At 30.0% G+C, this 10,370-nt stretch overlaps 1 pseudogene; it reads right to left on the bottom strand.

Annotated features, from left to right (window-relative positions):
* Positions 1 to 654: 654 nt before the first annotated feature.
* On the bottom strand, positions 655 to 8,341 carry LOC136088550 (carboxypeptidase N subunit 2-like; annotated as a pseudogene).
* Between the last annotated feature and the right edge of the window lie 2,029 nt (positions 8,342 to 10,370).

The raw sequence follows: 10,370 nt of genomic DNA, 5'->3' as shown, positions 1-10,370 counted from the left end.
GTAAAAGCATACAAAGAAAAAAAATCCGTTGATAAAAAATGATGTAAAAATCTTGAGGTCAAAATGTTAGCAAATAAAATAAATGAATTTAGGAAACCAAAGAAAATTAGATAATAAAGGTAACGGGGGATCGAAAAGTAACAGGGGAATCGCTTTAAATTTATAAAAACTGATTTTGAAATAAGGTTATCGAGTTTTAACTTTAGAATAATCATTTTGATCATTCGGATAAAAATTTATATTCAAATGGGACGAGCCATATTATAGAATTATTTATTGCTTGAGGGAAAAATTATTTTCATGCAAGTCATAAACCCGCGTTCGTAACTTGCTTAAACGTGATAATGATCAAAAGATGATCTTCAAGAGTTTTTGCAAAATAAAATTTTATTTAAAATTTTGTTTTTTTATTTAAAAATTTATTTGTATAAAATATTTATTGATAATTTTTATTATATTATATATATAAAATATTTATATGCAATTCATTTATATTAAATTTATTTTTTTATTCATGTAAACTTTTATTTAAAAATATCACAAACTTGAAATGTTTTATATAATTTTAAGCTATGAATTGTAAAATATTTCTTTAGAAAAGAATATTTACGCTTTTAGTATCAAACAGTACGATAAGCAAAGTGAAAGTTTAAACTCTATGTTGTTACAATATATTAAATTTTATTGAATGAATATTTTTTTTTAAACTAAGATAAGTTGATGAATTAAAGGGTTTGAATACGTCATATGGAATAGTAGATAAATTGTTTCTGTCTAAATCAAGCTTTTTTAATGAAATTAATGATTTGAATGCGTCAGGCATAATAGTAGATATTTTGTTGTGATTTAAAGTAAGGTACGTTTATGAAGTTGATGATTTAAATGCATCAGATAGAATATCAGATATTTGGTTTGATCTTAAACGAAAGGATGTTAATGAAGTTAACAACTTGAATGCGTCGCCTGGAATAGTAGATACTTGGTTGGAATCTAATTCAAGGAATGATAATGAAGTTAACGACTTAAATGTGTCGGATGGAATAGTAGATACTTGGTTAGAATCTAAGCCAAGGTGTGATAATGAAGTTAATGATTTAAATGCATCAGATGGAATATCGGATATTTGGTTGGAACACAAATCAAGAGATGTTAACGAAGTTAACGACTTGAATGCGTCGGATGGAATAGTGGATATTTGTTTGGAACACAAATTAAGAGATGTTAATGAAGTTAAGGAATTGAATGCGTCGGATGAAATTGTGGATATCTAGTTGGAACGCAAATCAAGAGATGTTAATGAAGTTAACGAATTGAATGCGTTGGATAAAATTGTAGATATTTGGTTGGAACTCAAATCAAGAGATGTTAATGATTGATGTCAAATCAAGAGAAGTTAACGATTTGAATGCGTCGGATGAAATTGTGGATATTTGGTTGAAACTCAAATCAAGGGATGGTAATGAAGTTAACGAATTAAATGCGTTGGATGAAATTGTGGATATTTGGTTGGAACGCAAATCAAGAGATGTTAATGAGGTTACCAAATTAAATGCGTTGTTTGAAATTGTGGATATTTGGTTGGAACGCAAATCAAGGGATGTTAATGAAGTTAATGAATTGAATGCATCGGACGGAAAAGTAGATATATTATTTCCTTCTAAATATAACACTGTTACAGTAAGTTCAGTTTCATTAGGTACATATCTCAAACCACGACGTTTACAATATACAGTCGTTGAAAAGCACCAGCGTGGTGGTGGGCATCTTGATGTGCAAATCTTCATCATTTGAAACCTAAGGCAAATAAACAGCAAATAGAATGTTTTAGATTTAAAAAAATTATATTCCATTAGCTAAATTTTTGAGCAGTTCAATGTTTTATGGAACTGCCATACTATGAAAAGGAAGTCATTTCCAAAAGGACTTTTTTTTTTTTAATTTTGTTTGAGTTATGGAAAATGTTTACAGAACATTTAAGAATTTGGCGCCCCTGAAGCTGTTTTAATACCATTGTAGGGCCTAAGTGAATTTATGCTCTGAGGTTCCCCACACTCTTTTCCATTTTTTTGAAAAAAAAAAAAAATGACTATAGCTCAGTTTTAAGATTCGGGATGATGCATGTATTTTAGCTATTTTTTTTTTTTAACTATTTTATAACTTTACTTGGTTGTTGAGACAATAGACTTAAATTTTATCATTTACATTTATCACGGAAACAAATATCTCTTTCAGGTCAATAGTATGTTTCTCATATAATTGCATTATAAAGTTAGTTTTTCTGCATCCAAGGAAGATAAAGAAAATACTAAAACCATTTTTATTTACTGATAACAGCTTGTCAAATGCAGACACATTACTAGTATAATTATTGCAAATTATTTCATAATTGCGTTTAACGGCTTTCACAACGAAAAAGCTAATCCCTAGTTCAACTTAATTTTGTTTTAGTCTTTAAAAACTCATCCAAGTTCCATCCGATTAATGTCAATTTTTGTAACTGGAACAGCTTTAAGTGAGAATCATATATTTCCTTTCGAACAACTCATCATAAATAAACATCACTTTTTTTGTGTTTTCAAATAAGGTTTACAGTTGCTACCCAGCAGGCACACGACGTTATTTCAACCCCAAAATATGGTAGATTTTAGAGCTTTGACATTATTTTAACGTTATTTTAACGTCGTGTGGTCTGCTGGGTAGTAATCCACCTGCATATTCCGTAAAATTTTTGCAAATTTGTTTCATTAGATGTTGAACAGATCTTAAAAACTATTGACATATTTGAGTTATAACTTGGTAGATTTTATTGCATCAATGTTACCAGCACATTTCTCATTTAAACAAGAAAGTAACGCCTACGAAAAATCAGATAAGAGAATTTAGTATGTTTGCATGAATAGCGTAATGAAAAAAAAATAACGAATGATATTTGTAGAGGAACATTTCTGTTCGATTAGAAAAGCGTATCAAATTCTTCAGACAGTAAAACGTGTCGAACCTATTGGTATCAAAAATAACTTTGAATATTTACAAACTACATATTATTAAAACATTTAATGAATTACCAACGCAAGGAAAATGTTGGTTTATTTATTTTCGCTTCTTTATATTTAACTTATTAGTGTTTGCATTTTAGATTTAATTTGTTTATTTATTGTGGCCTTTTTTATACTATTTTAAATGTATTGATTTTTTCAAAGCTTCTTTTAAAGCTGCTACACACAATATTGTGCCTGTCAAATGCGTAGTGTCATCTAAAGTTTGTAAAAAATACTTGAAAGATCAATTATATTTCACAACGTGGGAACGAAGACAAAAGTGGGCTTCACATGCTAACTGTCAAGGAATACTATTAGTTATTAAGATTTCTTACTTAATGCTACCACTTTAACAGGTCCTTAGCATTTTAGCCAAATGGAACTGTACGACTAAACACGTGGTTTGCCACTTACCAAGATTTACTAGACTCAAACTTTCGCTTAATGTAACCATAGTGATTGCATTGGTACAGCAACAACCAGTAATGTACATTGCGTTTTATATGAAGTTCCTCCGCATGCATGCAAGTCGTGAATGCCTAAATATCCTTCAACCAATTAAAACCAGTGGTGGAGAAATATTGAGAGTAACTAGGTGGGTGTAACATTAGAGTTTAGACGTAAAAACTACTTAAACACTGATTAAGTTTTGTTAAGAACGCTCTATCTAGCTAGATCACTGCACACAACTTTTAAAGATAATTTACAGTAAAGTCATTTCCACAAAACGTTAGAACAATTTACAGCAAAAGTATGGCGCCCTCGGCAACATTTATTTTAAAAGTTGTTTGAAACGATCTTTATTGGCTGATCTTAAAATAATATATTTAATCAAACATATAAAAGGGTTATATGCTTAGAAGGATCACAACAATTGGCGACGAAGATAAAAACATGGCAAAAGCAATTAGTAATTTACCAGATATAAAACAGTTTATTATAAACGAAAATGATACAACAAATATAGATAAACGGTGGGAAATATGGAGAGAAGATTTCGTAACTAATGGCGACAGAAGTTTCGCAAGAGGCGCAAAAAAGGCATTATTATTGCACTTAACTGAAAAAGATATAAAAGAAATATACAAAACTCTAAAAGGAAAAGATAATGATCAATACAATGTAATATGTGAAAAACTAGATCTCTATTTTAAAGCAAAAAAAAAAAAACATCACGTATTGACGATATATTTTTAAGAACATAAAACAAAATGAAGAGGAGAGTACTGTGGGCTTTGTTACTCGATTACGAAAACAAGCCGAATATTGTGCGATTTCAGACGTCGCTGAGGCAGTAAAGGATCATATATATATTAGAATGCCATTCTTTAAAACTGAAGCAAAAACTTCTCCAGGATCGGGAAATAAACATTGATAAAAGTGTTGAAATTCGTCGCAACATGGAAATATCAAAACAAACAGTAAAAGAAATGTCAAATAAGAAAACAAATCAATGCACAGAGGAGATTGACGTGGTAGATCATTTAAAAAAACTAATTATTTCCAGAAGACAAAAACAAGCAACAGATTTTAAATCAGGAAGTAACCAAAGTGAAAGTATATGTAAAAGAGAAAATGACTTGTTATGTTTTCGATGTGGGGAAAAATACTTTGTTAGACATCAAAAAGAGTGCAAAGCCAATGGAAAAACATGCTTTAAATGTCAAAAGAAAAATCATCTAGCCATTTGTTGTAAAAGTTTTTCAAAAACGCCTGATAGGACAATACAGCAAGTTAAGGAGATAAATAATACAATACAGCAAGTTAAGGAGATAAATAATACAATACAGCAAGTTAAGGAGATAAATAATACAATACAGCAAGTTAAGGAGATAAATAATAAAAACAAAAGTAAAAGCAGCTCAGAAAATGAGAGGAACCGAGAAGTGAATGAGGGTTGCTTCAGCATTTAGTTCAAAACAAAGAGGGCAATCCTATAAAACAAAATAAATAAATATACTGCTAGAAAATGTTATATTAAAAATGATTATCGACTCAGGTTCTATTGTGAATTTAATTCGCAAAAACACTTTTGAAAGGACTAAAGACCACGATCTAAACTAATTACTAAAAAAAAAACATCAACAGTACTATTTCCCTATGCTTCAACGCCTCTGAAGTTGATAGGTTATTTAAAGGCTGAAATTTAAACAAAAAACAAAATAACTACCAACAAAATCTATGCTGTAAATAAAAATAATGCTGGAAATATCATAGGAATTGAAACTGCAAAGGAACTGAATATTTTGAAAATTGATGAAAATGGAAACTTTGTGCCCAACAAAGATAATGGTGTAAATTCAGTGGCTAAATCAAATGAAACCAAGCAGCACTTTAATATGTGTAAAAAAATTGATAATGAAATTAAATCTCCACAAAATCAAAAAGATAATAACTTGCATTATTTTGATGCAAATTGTAAAGTGACTATGAAATTCAAAAATGATTTATTAAAATTGATTGCAGGTTATGAAGATATATTCAAAGGACATGGTAAGCTAAAAAACTTTTAATGCAAACTGCATGTAGATGAAATCATACAACCAATTGCACAAAATTGACGTCGCTATCTTTATCACTTTCGAAAAGATATTCGAGCAGAACTAAGGCGTCTTGAAGAAGCTAATTAATAATTAGAATGGATTAGTAATTTTTTTATTGTACCAAAAGCAAATAAAACGGTAGGATTATGTCTTGATGCTAGAACCATCAACAAAGCAATTGAACGCGAAAGATACCCTATACCTACATTGGATTCCGTAATAGATAAAATATATGATTCAAAAATATTTGCGAAGTTAGACATGAATGAAGCTTATACTCAGTTAGGGTTAAATGTCGAGTCCAGAAAGATCACAAATTTTTAAACAGATAGGAAGTTTATAGAAACAAAAGATTAGTATATGAAATTAACAATTCATTCGAGATTTTCAAAGAAAATATGGAACAAAGTTATGGTAAAATAGATGAAATAGATAAAGTTTATTAGTGATGATATTATAATATATGCATCAAATGAAAGATTTAGTAAGGAAGTTAGAATTATTGTTTATCAAAATATGTGCATTAGGTTTAAAGCTAAATAAAAAAAGTGTGATTTTGCTCAATAGAAGATAAAATTTTTTGGTATTGAATTGTCCAAAATTGGTATTATTCCTGACCCAAAAAAAGTTAGAGGCTATAAAGAATGCAAGAACACCAACAACTTTAAGTGAGCTTCGTATTTTCCTGGGTTTATGCACATACGTGTCAAGAATTTATTTAAGACTTTGGTGAAAAAACAATAGCATTACGTGAACTATTAAAGACAAAATACAAAATTAGATATATATTCCAGATACCCATTTGTTGACATAATGAAAATCACAACAGCGCCAAGTATCATAATTAAACTAGAAAGACTATTTGCTTTATTTGGTTATCCTAAAAAAATATGAAATGACAACGGTCCACTATTTCTATGTGAGGCTATAAAATTGTATTTTGAAAATGCTGATATAAAACATATTAAAATAACACTGCGATACCCGAAAGCAAATGGGAAAAGAAGAAAAGATAGAAAGATAGTAGAAATTCATGCAAGTTATAACAAAAAAATAAAAACAACTCATTTTATGTGCAGAAATTGGAGAGAGGAACTTCAATGTATACTTTGAAATTATAGATGTGCTCCTCATGCTATAACCGGAATATCACCAGCCACATTGTTATTCAATAGAAACAAATAGAATATTCAATATTCAAAACAAAAATATATTTCCTTTGATAATAGTTGAGAAATCACCATACGATAAAGAAGTGAGAGAGAGTCAATATAAAAAGTATGCAAAAGTAAAAAATACTTTGATGAGAAACATAACGCAAAGAAAAGTCTTTCCCAAACAGGGGGAACTGTTAAGAATGATAACTACGTAATTATAAAGACGTACATAAAAATAGGAAATAGAGACATTAAAAGAGATTAGATTTCGCGTTATTTTAAATGTTGTATAAAACTATCTTTATTGACTAATCTTAAAATAATATATATGATCAAACATATAAACGGGTTATATGCTTAAAAGGATCACAACAACATATTTATGATAGGCATATATATTTATTATAATATATCATTAAACACGTTTCACAATATAATATGAAAAGTTTCGGAAAACCTCTTTTGTCTTGGGGATCACTTGCGAGTAGCGTCAGGAGTATGATATCAAGACAAGTTATCAACATTTTCACTAGAACTTTTTTTCATTCTTTTTTTAGTTAACATTACTTTATTTTTACTGAATTTGTATTTATTTGGATTGAGGAAAAAAAGATGGCGGCAAGTTTGAAGAAACCGAAACATAACTGTGCATCTGGTAATATCCAAAATTATGAAAAAATAGTTTTAGGAGGTGACAATCAAGCAATAAATAAAGTCGGTAACTGATTTTTTGTTGCTCTAATTTGTTGTTGAGTAGGTAGCAAATCTAGTTTTTTTTTTTTTCAATTGCAAACAAATCTAACTTTCTCTCACGAGGTTTCTAACTAAAATTTGGTTTCTTGTGAGAAAAAATATAAAAACTAACTCTCAGAAAAAAGAGTTTTAATCACCATCGTCCTTGATTACCTTGAAAAAAGTTCATTAAAAGTTATTATAGTAAACAATTTATATTTCTTATTGTTAAGTAAAAATCACAAAACTTAATAAAAAACAAATTTACAATTAATATACAGTATTAAAATAATACTGACTTTTCTTATTTATTTTTTACTTTTTCTACTAACTTACTTAAAAAAGTTTGTTTACAATCAGTCTTGTAAACAAACTTTTTAAAAGTCATCATAAATTTTTTAACTTGTTTGTAATATTGAAAAAATAGTTTGGCTTTACACGTGATAATTACTAAACTTCAGAACAGATATCACTTAAAGAAAAACATAAATATTAATATTACGGACAGGTTGATAAATGTTAATATTATGGACTGGTTGATATTTGGGCTGCAAGTTGATTAAAATATATGCAATTTGTATTTTCCTTTTATTTACATAGAAATTAAAATTTTTTCTGATATAATTTTCTTTTTGTTATTTGAGATAAGTAATCAGATTTTATTCGATATATGAAGTTCTTTTTCTGGTATTCTATCTAAGAAAATTAAGTGACTCACATTACGAAGCAGAAGATGTAAAGAGCATTCATCTTTAGATCGAAGTTGAACTGTTTCGAAATATCCAACTGTTTAACTGTTTCAAAGTATATTTTTTTAATAAATTATATTTTCGACTCGTTTTCAACACGCAATTGGATAATACACGTTATTTGTTGCCATTCTTTTCATCTCAATAAAAAAAAAACTGCTCGTGTATGCTGTGTTTGTTAAGAAAAAAGACTGAACTAACATTAGAAAACATTTGTTGATAGAGCTAAGTTTAAGTGTTTAGAAAGTAAAAACAGAAGATTTTATATTAGATCATGTAGCTAACAATTTCATGTTTTTCTAAAATGTATCAAATGGTTTTTGTTGCATTCAAAGCTCTCTTCTCTTCTTGATCAAGCCGTTAATAAAAATAGTATCTCTCCTAATTCTTTCAATTGGAGAAAGTAGTATTACATTTTCCACCGAGGTTGCATGTTTATGAGTAGCGTGAATAATTTTTAATTTCCTCTAATATAAATTTCATTTTTTCAGAGTTTGCATTCAAAATTGACGAATTTATTTCTGCGCGTTAACGTTTAAGCTACAAGGTATTAAAGCAATCTGAGACATAAGATAAATTTATAAAAAATGCCATTCATTTAAATAGTATTTGTGACCGAGCATCGTCATCAGTCCTTTTATAGCACTACATATAGATAAGTTCCCTGTCATTTAAACGAAGACTGTCATATTTTTTGCCAAGGGCTGAAAGATTCAGCTGTTGTGTTTGCAATCAAAGGTTTTCTTTATTGCTATTTATTTATTTATTTTTATATTTTGGTTTTACTTCTTAAAAAGTTACAAACACCTTTCAGAAGGTAGAATATAAGCCGTGGTATATATTTGTGTTACAAGAATTTTTTTTTTTAGTTGCAAGTTGTGTGTTTTATCTACTATATTATACATATATACAATTAATTTATTTTTTCATGTGTTGATGATTCTGCAAATGGCTTTGGCGTCTAGGCACTGTTATTATTCTGTTTTGTCAGCTGTGAGTGAATTTTCTATGTATAGTCTTTTTGTGAGGAGGATTGTGAAGTGTCTCAGTGAGTTTGTTCTTTCGTTGTTTGTTGTCAGTGTGTGACTTACGTAATGTATAGTTTCGTAGAAAATTTCAACGATCGTTTCTCCGATTCCATTGTTGATGTCATCAAAGCCTAGTTGGAAGAAATGGAGACCGTTCTGGTATGTCTCGTTGGGGTAAATTTTATGTAGTATGCCAATTGTTCTTTGACAAAAGGTCTGTGTCACGGCAAGTGTAGAACCAGTGTTCTGGTGTTTCGATGTCAATGTCGCAGCGTCGACACGTGTTGGAGATCGTTTTATTCCATTTGTGTATTCTGTCTCTGGGTAGAATTTTTTTATTTTTTCTTGCCAGTCTGTCGGGATTCTGTTAATGATTTCGTTGAGAGTTTCGTCTTTGATATTTATTTGTGGGGCAGTTAGGAAGCCCTGTGCGAAGACTCTGCAAACGTCCGCTATTGTCGTTTCTCTTCGAATCTGTGTTGGGTTTTGGCAGTGGTGGGAGTGGGTTTTTCGGTGTTTGTTTTGTCTTCATGTTGGTGTTGTAAAATATCGGTTGTGTCAGTATTACCTCTATAGTGTCAGGTCGCATTATTTTGTTTTCAGTCAATTCGCTCCACGCATTGAGCACGTGTTGATATATTTTTGGGAGCGCTTTCATTCCTGTTGTAGATATCTATGTTAATAGTGTGTGTTTTCCTTGTTGGCCTTCTCTGTATTTGTCGAGGTAATATTTAGCAATGTGGGTAAACTGTTTTCTGTTTATTTTATTTTTTTATTGTCCCAAAAGTAGTGTTGTATTTTTGAGTTAGTTTGTCTTATAGTGTCTTTGTGTAGAAAAACTTGAGCGATGTGCCACACCCTGCTCATTACAAGCGAATAGAGGACAAACACTTTGCCTATGAGGCTTAGTTGGTGTCTTTTCTACTCGTGGATCGTTTTCTCCATCTTACGTATGATGGGGGTCCAGTTCAGTTGTATCTGGTCTTGTCTGTCTCTGTTTACCTTCTCTAACTCCTCTCGTCGGGTTGAATGGGGCTGCCATGTCTCCGTTTGTCTTTATGGTTGTTTCTATGGCTGTGTACAGAGTCTCTATGTTTTCGATAGTTTTTGTGCCGTAGTTGTA

Source organism: Hydra vulgaris, chromosome 12 (genome assembly GCF_038396675.1).
Source record: "Hydra vulgaris chromosome 12, alternate assembly HydraT2T_AEP".
In the NCBI taxonomy this organism is placed as follows: domain Eukaryota; kingdom Metazoa; phylum Cnidaria; class Hydrozoa; order Anthoathecata; family Hydridae; genus Hydra; species Hydra vulgaris.
The sequence above is the reverse complement of the archived record's forward strand: the minus strand, read 5'-3'. Positions and strand labels throughout refer to the sequence as shown.